At 42.5% G+C, this 13180-nt stretch overlaps 1 protein-coding gene across 2 annotated transcripts in view; it reads left to right on the top strand.

The window, feature by feature from the left end:
- MYL9 (myosin light chain 9) overlaps positions 1–13180 on the top strand; it is a 55347-nt gene that overhangs the window by 13754 nt on the left and 28413 nt on the right. The window contains exon 1 of one of the 2 annotated variants that reach the window (XM_089673347.1): positions 8554–8709. The exons of the other annotated variant lie outside the window; for it this stretch is intronic. The gene's annotated coding sequence lies outside the window, so the exon portion shown is untranslated. Of the gene's footprint in view, positions 1–8553; positions 8710–13180 lie in introns of those variants that run through there. 2 annotated transcript variants of the gene reach the window in all.

Raw genomic sequence — 13180 nt, 5'->3', positions numbered from 1 at the left:
AGAAACACATGTATAATAATGGATAGATTTTTAACATCAACAGTAAGGACCCTTCAGACTTGGTGGACCCGCCAGTGGGTCTGCTTGAATCAGTGGGGAATCTGTCTGCAGATCCCCGCTGAGCGAGCCGATGATAGGTCTGTGTCCCCTCTGCTGCTGCAGAGTGGACGCAAACACAGCCCACTCATTTCTATGGGGTGGCTGGATGGAAACGGACCACCTGTCCACTTCCACGTGACTTTCATCCGATTCACCAGACGGATGGGAAACAGATCCCCATCTGTCTGTTTTTGGCATACAGGATCGGATGCTGGTGGTTGTCAGCGGACACAAACACCCGCAGGTTCATAGAGGGTTATGAATGATCTGACAGGAAAACCTGACAGGCAGACCTGATCAGAGTGACAACGACCCAAAGCATACATCTAAATCAACAAAGGAATGGCTTCACTAGAAGAAGATTAAAGTTTTGGAATGACCCAGCCAGAGCCCAGACCTGAATCCAATCGAAAATCTGTGGGGTGATCTGAAGAGGGTTGTGCACAGGAGATGCCCTCACAATCTGACAGATTTGGAGTGTTTTTGCAAGGAAGAGTCAAGATGTGCCAAAAGATGCTTCAACAAAGTATTAGTTTAAGGGTGTGCACACTTATGCAACCATATTATTTTATTTTTTTTATTTTTTACTTCCCTCCACCTACAAGATTTCAGTTTGTTGTTCAACTGAGTTATACAATTTATAGGTCACATTAAAGGTGGAAAAAGTTCCAAAATGATTTATCTTTGTCTACTTACTCTTGCACGTGATTATATGTGGGGGTGCCCCAAAAATTTTTTTGGGAGAGGGATTTTTTGTGCTTGGGTGTTACTTTGGTTTATTACAATTTAAAACCTTTTCTGGTTACTTTTTATTTTTTTATTTTTTTCCATCTCATAGGGTATAGGTGACAGGTTTTCTTTAATGAGACATCCAGGATCTAAAAGACCCTGCATGTCTCCTCTGTGCTCCACTGAATGTGATGCAATGGAGATCGCATTGCAATACATTCTTTCCTGGCCATAGTGGTCAGGAAAACTCACATGGGGACCCAGAAGTGATGTCAAACATACGCTTTCTGGGTTGGCAACAAGGAGGGGAACAGAGCACCCACTAAGTCAGTCCCGGGCCCGGTAGATAGGCATGCAGAGCTAGGATACAGTACATAGTGGGGCGCTTGGGGGGGCTCAGTTACCGAGTGTGTGTGGAAGCAATCGGGTGGTAGCACAGCCGCATGAATGCTTCTACCTGACAGGTAGGAGTCTACTTGTGAGATTTACACAAGTGTGTTTAAAACCTCCCGCTGTCAGGTCCGTACAACGTTCTGTGAATGAGTGCCTTCAAGTCCCGGCAGCCTTAGTGGCTGTGGGCTTTTAGTTTTCAATGAACTACCACGGTGCTGTGGAGTGCCATGGTAGTTCATTGAAACTTACTGTCAAAATATCTGCTTGCTCATACATTGCCTACGGCAAGCAGATATACTGACAGGTCTGCAGGAGACCTGCATGGCATCAGCGATCTACTGACCGCTGGCACAATGCCTTCCAGGCTCCTGCAGACAAAATAGTAACTTCTACCTGGCAGTACTAGAGTCGCTGGTTCAAATCCCAAAAACGGCAACACCTGCCTGGAGTTTGCATGTTCTCGCTGTGCCTGCGTGGGTTTCCTCCGGGTACTCCAGTTTCTTCCCACACTCCAAAGACATGCTGGTAGGTTTATTGGATCCTGTCTAAATTGGTCCTAGTATGTGTATGAATGTGATTTAGGGATCTTAGATTGTAAGCCCCTTGAGGGTTAGGGACTGATGTGAATGTACAATATATATGTAAAGCACTGTATAAATTGACAGCGCTATATAAGTACCTGAAATAAATAAATAATAAATGCATATTTTTTTACCTGCAAAAAAATATGCATTTATTATTTTTGTCAAAAAGGTGAACTTATCCTTTTTAAATAATGTCATCTCTAGATCCAGATTCCTGAGATCAGCTCCATTAATTCCTTTTCCTGGAAACTTAGATCCACCTCTGAAGTTTATGTAAACATGTGATCAGGAATTTATTCATGGGGACCTTCAAAATTACTAAAAGGTCCACTTTAATTTGCACACTTCTCAGAGGTATACTGTATGATTCAGAAAATGCTTAAGCCACTGGACCAGAATGACATCCAGGGAAGTTGTATTTTCCAAAGGCAGTCTCTATACTTCCATAGTTGAACACATATAAATCCAGTTGCTAAAATGCCTTCATCTCTATATAGTGACCTGTGTACATTCATTGTCTTGGCTACTTATAAGTTCTCTAGAATTTGCAATCTAAATGTAGGAAGGGAGTTACCAATCATTTGCTTTGAGCTACGTCAGTGTATACGTGTTAGAAAACAGTGCAAGAAACATACTGTACTACAGAGATTTATAGATGGGATAGTCAATTATTAGCTCTAACAGTAAAGTGGATACCCTGAAAAAGAGGACATAGCAAAGAAATCCCATAAAAAGTATATTATGTAGGCTGACGATGACCATTTCTGAAAATGCTATATGCCTGATGTTAAGCACATCCTCTAATATCGAATACCTTCTGATCTGGCACATAAAATGTGGATAAGGAATTCTGACTTCACTTGTTAAATGATTGTGCCAAGTCAGTGACAGTCCAGAGATGAACATTTTCAGAAGGAAGCTGGCAATGGCCCATCTCTCGAAGTACAGGTTTCCTTTGAAATATATCTAAACCCAAGAACAAAATGTATTTTTATTTATTTATTTATTACAGGTACTTATATAGCGCCATCAATTTACGCAGCACTTTACATATATGTATATTGTACATTCACATCAGTCCCTAACCCTCAAGAGGCGTACAATCTAAGGTCCATAACTTACATTCATACACATACTAGGGCCAATTTACACAGGATCCAATTAACCTACCAACATGTCTTTGGAGTGTGGGAGGAAACCAGAGTACCCGAAGGAAACCCACCCAGGCACAGGGAGAAAATGCAAACTCCAGGCAGGTGGTGCCGTGGTTTGGATTCGAACCAGCGATCCTAGTACTGCCAGGTGGAAGTGCCAACCATTTAGACACTGTGCTGCCTATAAAAGTGGAACATATCGAAGCCTAGATGCAGTGGAGCCTTTATTTATTTTTTTAAAACTGTTTTCCCTTTATTTTCACCTGGTGATTCTGCCATTAACCTCCCTGGCGGTATTCCCGAGTGTAGCTCGGGGTAGAGTTTCAGTACCAAAAGCGGTAACCCCGAGCTACACTCGGGCTTACCATGCAGCGTTGCAGCGCTTACCTTGTCCTTCGCTCCCGCGATGTGTCCCCTGCAGTGTCCCTGGCCATCTCCTCCAGCCGATGCTGGCATCCGGCTTCCGTGTTCCGGTCCCTGTGACGTCGGGACGTACGGGCGCCGGAACCGGCAGCAAATTTGAAATTTTTTTAAAAATTTCATTTTTTAAAAAATTATTATTACATAGTAAAACATTCCTTTTTCAAAACATTTCACATACATTTTGTCCCTACTGCTTTGTCCTGTCCCCTGCCTGCATTTTGACTGTTCTTTCTGCCTGGAAACTTAGAAAAGTCCATGGCGTCCAAAAAGCGTCCCTTTATGTCAAAAGCGGTTTAGACCAGCTAGAGAACAGTGATAGTAAATCAGAACCACTTGCAGAATTGAGTGATAATGATTCGTGGGGAAATTCGTCATCAGACACTGAAAACGATTCTGTGACTTTGCTCAGTGATGTGCGAACTTGGCGCTATATTTCAAATTTCAGTGTTTTTGGTTTGATTATATTATTTAATTAAATTTATTATTATTATATTATTTTTTATGATTATTTATTAAATTATAATTTATGATTTTGCGTTTCAAGTTTTACCATATCCGGAATGTTTACTAGACTCTTGTTCGGACAGATTTCAGTGAGTTATTCCTAAATTACAGGCCTACAATAAAAAAAAATACATATTTCCATGCAAAAAAAAATGGTACCGCTTTCAGCACCAAAAATCTGAAATAATCATACCGCTAGGGAGGGTAATACACGATCGTTCCTACAGTGACAATGCTCACTCTATGTTCTCTATTTATGGAGTAGTCACTCTAGGCTGCTCTCTATATTTGGACTACAAACACCTTCCCCTCACCTCATCTCCATAACATATAGGGGAAGGGTTATGTAGTCTTCCAAGATAGCTAGGAACAACGTAACTTATAAATGTGCAGCACAGGCAGGGAACACAGGAATTTATCAGCTCACTTTTCTGGTAGGGTCAACAGATATTTTTTTGCACTTAGTGGTGATATAATTCTTGCTTTGGGTAAAAATATTCAGCACACAGCCCCACAAATCTATAACACTGCATGCATTTCTTGGTCCAAAGAACAAGTCTGTGTATTGCTTTGTAAATGTTCATGCTCTGTTGTCTTGGCTACTGTTATCCCTGTATATAGATTAAACCTGTCACTAGAACATACAAGAGAAGGCACAAAATGGAGATACAGATTTTTATTGTGTGTCCCCAGAGCCCCTGAACCTGAAACTCATGCATTTTGCAAATCTTGTCATTATTTGAAGTTGAAGGACGTTCTCCCTGCATCTCGTAATGTAACGTGTGTGCCTCCTGTGAGGTCTCTCTGAGGGGTTTGCACTTCATAGTGATAAGTGGGGGTGCCCCACTCTCTGATTCAGACTTGCCAACTTTTACATACTCTTCCCTCTTGGTTCAGGGGCTTCTGGGGTGCACAGTGCAGGAATATTCGTAAGGAAGTACTGTGTACTAAAACCTTGTGGTTCAGTCATATTGTAAATATTAAAAGTCAGGAGCTACAAAAACTGTAGCTGTTGAATTTTAATAATCAGACACCTGTTCCAGGATTGTGCTCACCCAAGCCATTTTTGCCACCTGTATTTGGTCCCGGCACCGGCATCTTAACTGTGAGCCAGGGGCGGACTGACAACTCATGGGGCCCCCAGGCAATGGGGGATCATGGGGCCCCTGTGTCCTTGCCCAAATGCAAAAAAGCTTATGAAAAAGGTACCAGGGGCATCGTATGGGGCCCCCTACTGACCCCGGGCCCTCGGCAGTGCCCGAGTTTCCAAATGGTCAGTCCACCCCTGCTGTGAGCTTACAACTGTGGGCAGGGAGGGAGGAGAAATTCTGCTCGGATTGCATAGGAAGTCAGAGCAGAAGTGGGAGTGGGTACATGTCAAAACCAGGTACCCGCTCCCCCACCCCCAACAAAAAACAATTGTCAATTTCTAAAGAGAAGAGGGGCAGGAGCCCTTAAAGCGGAACGTCCCCTTTTGGGTGAAGCTGCACTTGAAGCAAGTTTCTTCTAGTTACAGGTTCCTTTTTAAAGTACTAATCCACCAAAAATGGATAATTCAGTTCCTATAATGGATCGGTAGAGTGGATCTAATCCAGTCTTTGTGTCTAAAGTTGGCCACACTTGGAATTTCTCTTGTTCAGCCTCCCAGGCCACCCACAGCTCAAATTCAAGCCAATTCTGCAGGATTTAGCTGAAACTCGAGCAATGTATGGCCAAGTCTAGGGTGGACTACTATACAGGATTTATATAGCTCCAACAGTCTGCGCAGCTTTTAAAATGAAGGCAGACCGTACAGTTAAAATACATATCAATACAAGAAGAATCAGAGGACCCTGGTCATTAGAGCTTACAGTACAAAACGGAGGGTCAAATTATTCAACAGTTAATAAATGTGAGGGATGGGCTGATTGAGAAAATAAAAGTTTAGATGTTAAAGGCAGGTTAGGCTTCTCTAAATATATGGGTTCCCAGGGATGGTGTATAGATTAAGAGATAGTCAGACATATTGGGGTAAGGAGTTCCAGAGAATAAGAGAGGCTCTTGGGAAATCCTGAAGATAAGCATCAAAGGAAGTGACAAGGGAGCTAATGAGCAAGGGGTCTTGGGAGGAGCGAGACAACAGTTTGGTTGGGATCATCTGGGTATGATCTGAATGCCCTTAGGACAATGAATTTCCTGTTTGTTGGAGAAGCCAAAACCTAAATCTAGCCATAACATTTATTTTAATAAGGGATGGGTAAGTCTTGGCCGGATTTTGCTGTCTGTATGGGGAAATTTCTCTTGGCTGACACCCTTCACTTACTGTATATAGGAAGTATAGAAAGATATTCCCAGTGTGGAATACATGAGGTTCTAACCCTTCTACACTCTACCCAGAAAAAAAAATTGTTCTTTTTGGCAAAATAGGAGTAGTAGCGTGGTATGGTTGGACTCTGCTGCTGATATGTCTCTTGTGGATGGAAAATAGTGATGGGGCATTCTCTAATAAATTGTTACTCTGACAGCTACCTAACAGCATCAAGAAAGTCCCATAGACAAGAGACCATTGTTATGCCATCTACATAAACAGCTTAAATCCCAATGATGTGCCCATCTGATGTGGCCACTCTAAAAGTTGGCCATACACCTTACAATCTGATAGAACAATCGACCAACACTTCTGTAGATCAAGAACCTACCTGACTAGATACAAATTGAGTGGATTGTTTAGGTAGGGCTTTCACTATATAGTTTTGGTAGATCTAAAGTAGATCAAACTTGATTTTCAATGTAATTCCAGTGTCAATCGCGATGAATATCAACCCGCACAAAAAAAAACAAAAAACAATGGAGCCCGCTGAATACGATGGCACCTGGTGATCATACCGCCTATGACATCATGGACAGGGATCTCCAAGTGCCGTCATGGGGGCATGGTCACCTAGTGACGTCACCAGGTGACCATGCCCACTTCACCCCATATTTACATACCGGCAAGCTGCTGTCATTCAGCAAGTGTCTGTCGATGGGACCAGACGTGTTTTGGTGAGCAGCAGGATTTATTTTTTTTTTTAGTGCAGGTCGAGTTCATCGTGATTGACTCTGGATTTACATCGGGATACATGTTGTTGTTAATTGTAAGAAAGTACTTGTCAAAAACTGTTAGTGTTTCTATTTACTTTTGAAATTTGGTGAATGAGTAGGGGTACTGTACACCCCATACTCGTTCACATGCGGGGGGGGCAAGGATCTAGGGGCTCCCTTTTTAAAGGGAGCTTCCAGATTCTGATAAGTCACCTCAGCACCCCCAGAACCACCGGACCAGGGTTGTGGGGAAGAGGCATTTGTCCACATGAACATGGGGATAAGGTGATTTGGGTATGGAGCCCCCTCTACCAAAGCACCCCCCCCATATGTTGAGGGCAATTGTTTCCTGGTATGGTTTCGGAGGTGGAGGGCTTGCTTGTCCCCTCCCATTTTCCTGGCCTGCCAGGATTCATGCTCAGATAAGGGTCTGGCATGGATTGTGGGGGAACCCCACAACATTTTTTTTTTCTTTAATTTAGGCATGGGGTTCCCCTCAAAATCCATACTAGCGCTTAAGAACCTGGTATTAATTGGGGGGGGACCCCATACTGGTTTACATTCTGTTGTCAGCAGGAAATCCCGTTGACAGCAGATGAGTCATAGTTGTTAATAACGCAGCAGCGGCCCGCTCCTTAACAACCAGCTATTTTGAAAATGAATCGGTTCAACATAACGAATATGATGAAATGAAATTCTTCAATTAATCAATGCATCTGAAACAAATATTGGCACCATTGTCTACTGACCACCAATGCAAGTGGGCAATTTTTCACTAGCCAATAATGCAAGGGATTACTTCTACATGAAGTACTAAAGTTCGAGGACAGCACAATGTTGACCCTTGTTTTCCTTTTCCGCAAATTATTTTAATTTCAAGTATACTGTTGAAAATCATTTTGTAGAAGGGTGGTAAAAGAATTATTGGCCTCGGGTGTCAAATATGCAAGGTATACCACATTACTTGTTCTTTTATTTAAAATGTTCTGTAACTTATTGTCCATGAGCTGTAATTGTATCAATTTTTAGGATGGGTTCTCCAAGAATCTAAGAATCATTTCAAGGCTTCCTTGGGGGTGAAAACATTGAGAATAAAGATTGCACATTCGAATTGCAAGGTTTATAGCCAGCACGCTCTCCCTTTTGTTTTTCTTTTTTTTTTTTATGCTTTGAAGAATACAGCAACATAAGCAAGATTCCTGATTACAAAAAGCAAAGCTGGAAACTACAGAGGTAAACTTTTGCTCTTGGAATCCCAAGAGATACCCTTCCAGCATCAACAGAAAACTGAAATATTCATTTTGAATGGACCGACCATCTATCGTTTATACAAAAGTTGGAATTGTGGGAACTGTACTGTGCACTGTACAACATTGCTGTGCTGGCCCTGTACCCTTCTCCCCCCTCGTACACCCACACACCCCATATAAGGAGGACTGGCAGTGTTCCCCTGTGTATACAGCCTTGTAAAGAGGGTTCCTTGCACACTGACAGAAAGTGGAGCTGAGAACTATATAAGGGAGAATATCCTGTGTTTGGGTTTGGATCTGTTTGTCCCACACATCTCGCATCCTCCTCAAATTCCTTCTCCTTGTATGGCCAAATCCCAGGCGGGAGGGCAGGCTGGAGAGGGGAGAGTGTCTTTCCTCATTGGCTGTCCTCCTTCTTTGGATTTAGGACCATGGGAAGGCTAATGCAGAACTTTCCTGTGTCCTGATCCACAGAGGACAGCTCTGAGTTGCTGACTTCTCCCTGAGCAGGTAAGAGAAGTCTGTGAAACTCCTATAATAACACTTTGTCCTCTTCTGTCCTGGGGCTTCCCTGCTTAGCTCATTGTCTCTGCAATACCTGCATCTGCCCCACCCAATCTAACCTTTCTCCTGCCTGTCACTAATATGTAATATAACAACTTACATGATATTTGCTTTTGTGATTAAAGTTAGCTATACTTTTGATTAAAAAATGTTTAAAACTTTTTTTTTTTTCAATTTGCTAACAGTTAATGGAGACAAATCAAGTTTTCTTCCACTATGTAGATGAGAAAATTGGAAGGCTTGTGGTGCAAATTTTTATTTTTTTATTTTTTTTCTATTTTGAACGAAATTCTGTTAATGTGGTCCTCTGTTTTATTCGGGAAAAACATTATTTTATTATATTTTTTTATTGAAAATCAAATGTTAAAGTTCTATACATTGGCATGGCAATCAAACTTTTTTTTTTTTTAAGAGCTTTCTTGCAAACTTTGTTGACTCTATGGGGTTGATTTACTAAAGACAAATAGACTGTGCACTTTGCAAATGAAGTTGTACTCTGCAAGGGCATTTGCTCCAGAGCTTAGTAAATTTATTTATTTATTTCAGGTACTTCTATAGCGCCGTCAATTTACACAGCGCTTTACACACACACATTATATATATATATATATATATATATATATATATATATTACATTCACATCAGTCCCTAACCCTCAAGGGGCGTACAATCTAAGGTCCCTAACTCACATTCATACATTCACATACCAGGGCCAATTTAGACAGGAGCCAATTCACCTACCAGCATGTCTTTGGAGTGTGGGAGGAAACCAGAGTACCCGGAGGAAACCCACGCAGGCACAGCGCAAACGTGCAAACTCCAGGCAGGTGGTGCCGTGGTTGGGATTCAAACCAACGACCCTAGTGCTGCCATGAAGGAAAGCTTGGCTAACTTCCATCATCCAATCATGTATAAGCAAAATATTTTTTTTTTTATTTTCCTTTCATGTGATTGGATATTCTTTGCAAAGTGAAGCTCTTCCTCAATTATTAAGCTCTGGTACAGAAACCTTTTGTCTTTTTTCAGCCAGACTATGTAATTATGACCTTGAAGAGTGCAACTGCACTTGCAAAGTGTACAGTCTATTTGCCTTTAGTAAATCAACCCCTATGATGCGATCCTCAAATGCTCTGACAAACGATTTTTCAGAACTTCATGCCAACATTCAAACAAAAATCTGTGTTTAGCGAGTTTAGGGCATAAGACAGCTCTTCTAATATCAAAACTAACAATCACTTTTCTGAAATATTGCCAAGAATGGATGGCATTAGCGATTTCTTCTTTACAGTATTACGGCAATGATAGCTGGTTTTCTAAGCTTTTTTTTTATATCTGGCATACATTTCCTAGAAGGTAGGTTTGTGCAGGTGAAGTTGTTATTTCTTATTTACTAGCCATAGATTGTCTGATTGCAAGCTGTGCTGGAATTTTTAATGTAGCATGGAAAAAATGAAAGATCAAGGATACCATTAAGATGTCCAGAAATATAAGATGATTGTTGCTCGATCTGTCCAATAATGGTTGGATTTGGGAGTGATCGCATACATATGGACTGGATTTGGCCTGTGCAGACATCCTGGACTGACCAGATCTTGGAGCAGAAATTGATCTGTTACCTATGCCAGGAGAAAGAGCCAATACTTGAGTATAGGTGATAAACATGTATGCTATCTAGTTCAATGCGTGCTTCTGCCACAGTTATCCTATAGGATTTGACATGGTCTGATCTTTTTACCCTAATGCTCCTCATAATTCACTTTTAAAAAGCATTTATACTAAAGCAGCTTGGTTTCTTCAGTAGGGCAGTTCAAAGACCACTAACGATGAGGATGTACTTGCCCTTCGCAACCAATTGAAATCTGAACCTTTAAATAACTAGAGTAATATTTGAATTGGTATGCCATTCTGCATTTTCACACTCTTTGCTCTTTATTACAAACTCATGTATGTACATGGATTGTTCATATGAATATTTTATGTTAAATAGGATTTGTATGATTTTAGTAATGTAGAGTTAATTGACCTAGCCAGGCCAAATTAAGCTGAAAAGAAATAACTGTTCCCAAGAGCTTACAGTCTAAACATGGCAGGAGAGTTACCAAGCTGTAGTAGTGTTTTGGTGTGCTTGCCATGCAAATTGTTTCTGTTAGTCTGAATCTGTAAGAATAAAGTAGAACAGACTAAGTATACTGTTCACATATCAACACTGCAGAGCAGTTTACGAGTGCATGTAAACCCAGGGTACTGCTTGGCATCATTAAAGGTGCTGGTACAATTCGGATATCTGATAATCCCCAAACCCTGCATATAGCAGTATGGATGAGCTTTACACAGAGTGTTGGGATAGCTTTCAGTTTTCAATAGATTAGGACATTGAAGTGCCCGCTTAATGCTTATGTGTGTCTTGAGAAGTCCACCTTACTTACATCCATATGGGCCCAGCTGGGTCCCTCCTTACATCCATGTGTGCCCATCTGGGTCCCTTCTTACATCCATGTGTGCCCATCTGGGTCCCTTCTTACATCCATGTGTGCCCATCTGGGTCCCTTCTTACATCCATGTGTGCCCAGCAACACACCCCTTACACCCATGTGTGTCCTGTGGAGTCCCCCTTACATCCATGTGTGCCCATCTGGGTCCCTTCTTACATCCATGTGTGCCCATCTGGGTCCCTTCTTACATCCATGTGTGCCCAGCAGCACACCCCTTACATCCATGTGTGTCCTGTGGAATCTCCCTTACATCCATGGGTGCCCAACAGAGTCCTACCCTTACCTTTCATGTGGCAGAGCACAAGGGTTGAGTCATTGGCTGCTCAGATGCCAGTGGTCATAGCAAACATCCTTAGCGGAGGAGTGGGGAATTACCACAGCGGACTGGAGGAGGGTCACAGCTAGTGGGCAGTGGATGCACTGATTTCAGTATTGCAATACACAGACTGAAGCATCCACAGCTAGCCAGGGTATTTTCATGGACTGTCCTGTGGGCCACATAAAATCTTATAGTGGGCCAGATACGGCCCTCGGACAATAGTTTCGAGACTCCTGGATTAGGGAATGGTTAAAATCCCTGTCCACTTTATTTCTTTAGGAAGAAGGGTCAGCCGCACACCGGAGGATAGATGAATATAGGAACTGTTAACTGGCTCTGGCACGAGGTCGTGTGAAACGCGTTAACAGGTCCTGTATTCATGTCCTGGTGTTTTGTGTGTCCTATGGATCAATAAATATACACTATATTCATCTATCCTCCGGTGTGCGGCTGACCCTTCTTCCTATTGCATCGTGTGTGGTGGCGAGCCAGAGCCTGCACCTGTTGTGGACTGATCTGGATTGTTTACCTGAGCAATACACCTTTTTGTTCTTTGGATTCACTTTTATTTCTTTGCTGTTTTTGTTTTTTCACTTCTTGTCTGCAAACACAACGGGAAATGAAAAACCTCTTTAAGGTAATGCTGGCCATATGTTGTAAGATAGAGCAAAATCTATTGATTCCCCCATCTATGCTAAACAGCAGGAATGGAAGCAGGGGCAGACTCACAACTCATGGGGCCCCCGGGCAATAGGGGATCATGGGGCCCCTGTGTCCTTGCCCAAACTCAAAAAAGCTTATGAAAAAGGTACCAGGGGCATCTCATGGGGCCCCCTACTGACCCCGGGCCCTCGGGCATTGCCCGAGTTTCCAAATGGTCAGTCCGCCCCTGAATGGAAAAATCTCCCTTGCCAACTATTGTATTCTGCCAGCTGGCACCCACTGCTGATTGGATGCAGGTACTATTCAGCTGAAAATTTTCCACCTGGTTTCTTCAATTTTCAGATTTGAAGCATCTAGCGCAGATGCCAACTGGGACATTCATGGCTCAAATTTTGTCTGGATCTTCATTAACTGGCCAAAATTTGCTCCATGAATACCAGCTTAAGGGAAATTCTCTCTTAAAGTGATTCTAAAGGTTAATTTTTTTTTTTTTTTTAAATAACAAACATGCTATACTTACATACTGTGTGCAGAGGTTTTGCATAGAGCAGCCTGGATCCTCCTCTTCTCGGGTCTCCTGCAGGCTCTCCTGGCACCTCCTGTCTGCAGCTTGCAATGGGGGCACCAACTGCTCCTTGTGTCCATTCCCACACAGAGCAGCTGCTTGGCCACTCTCCCTCTCCTCATTGGCTGACTGGCTGTGATTGACAGCAGCAGGAGCCATTGGCTCCCGCTTGCTGTTTCAGCCAATGAGGAGGCAGAGACCCGGGACAGCCGAGGCTGTTGTGGACATCGCTGGAACGCGATGGGGTTCAGGTAAGTACTGAGGGGGCTGGGGACACTGCTGCACACTGAAGATTTTTTTATTCTTTATAGAATGCATGACGGTAACAAACCTTGAGCCTGTTCAACCACTTTAAGTTGACCACACACATTTATTTAT

The sequence above is a fragment of the Staurois parvus genome, unplaced genomic scaffold, assembly GCF_062004578.1.
Source record: "Staurois parvus isolate SC_StPar_1 unplaced genomic scaffold, SC_StPar_1.0 ptg000137l, whole genome shotgun sequence".
NCBI classification, from domain to species: Eukaryota; Metazoa; Chordata; class Amphibia; order Anura; family Ranidae; genus Staurois; species Staurois parvus.
Note: the sequence above shows the minus strand (reverse complement) of the source record. Positions and strands in the feature narration are given on the sequence as shown.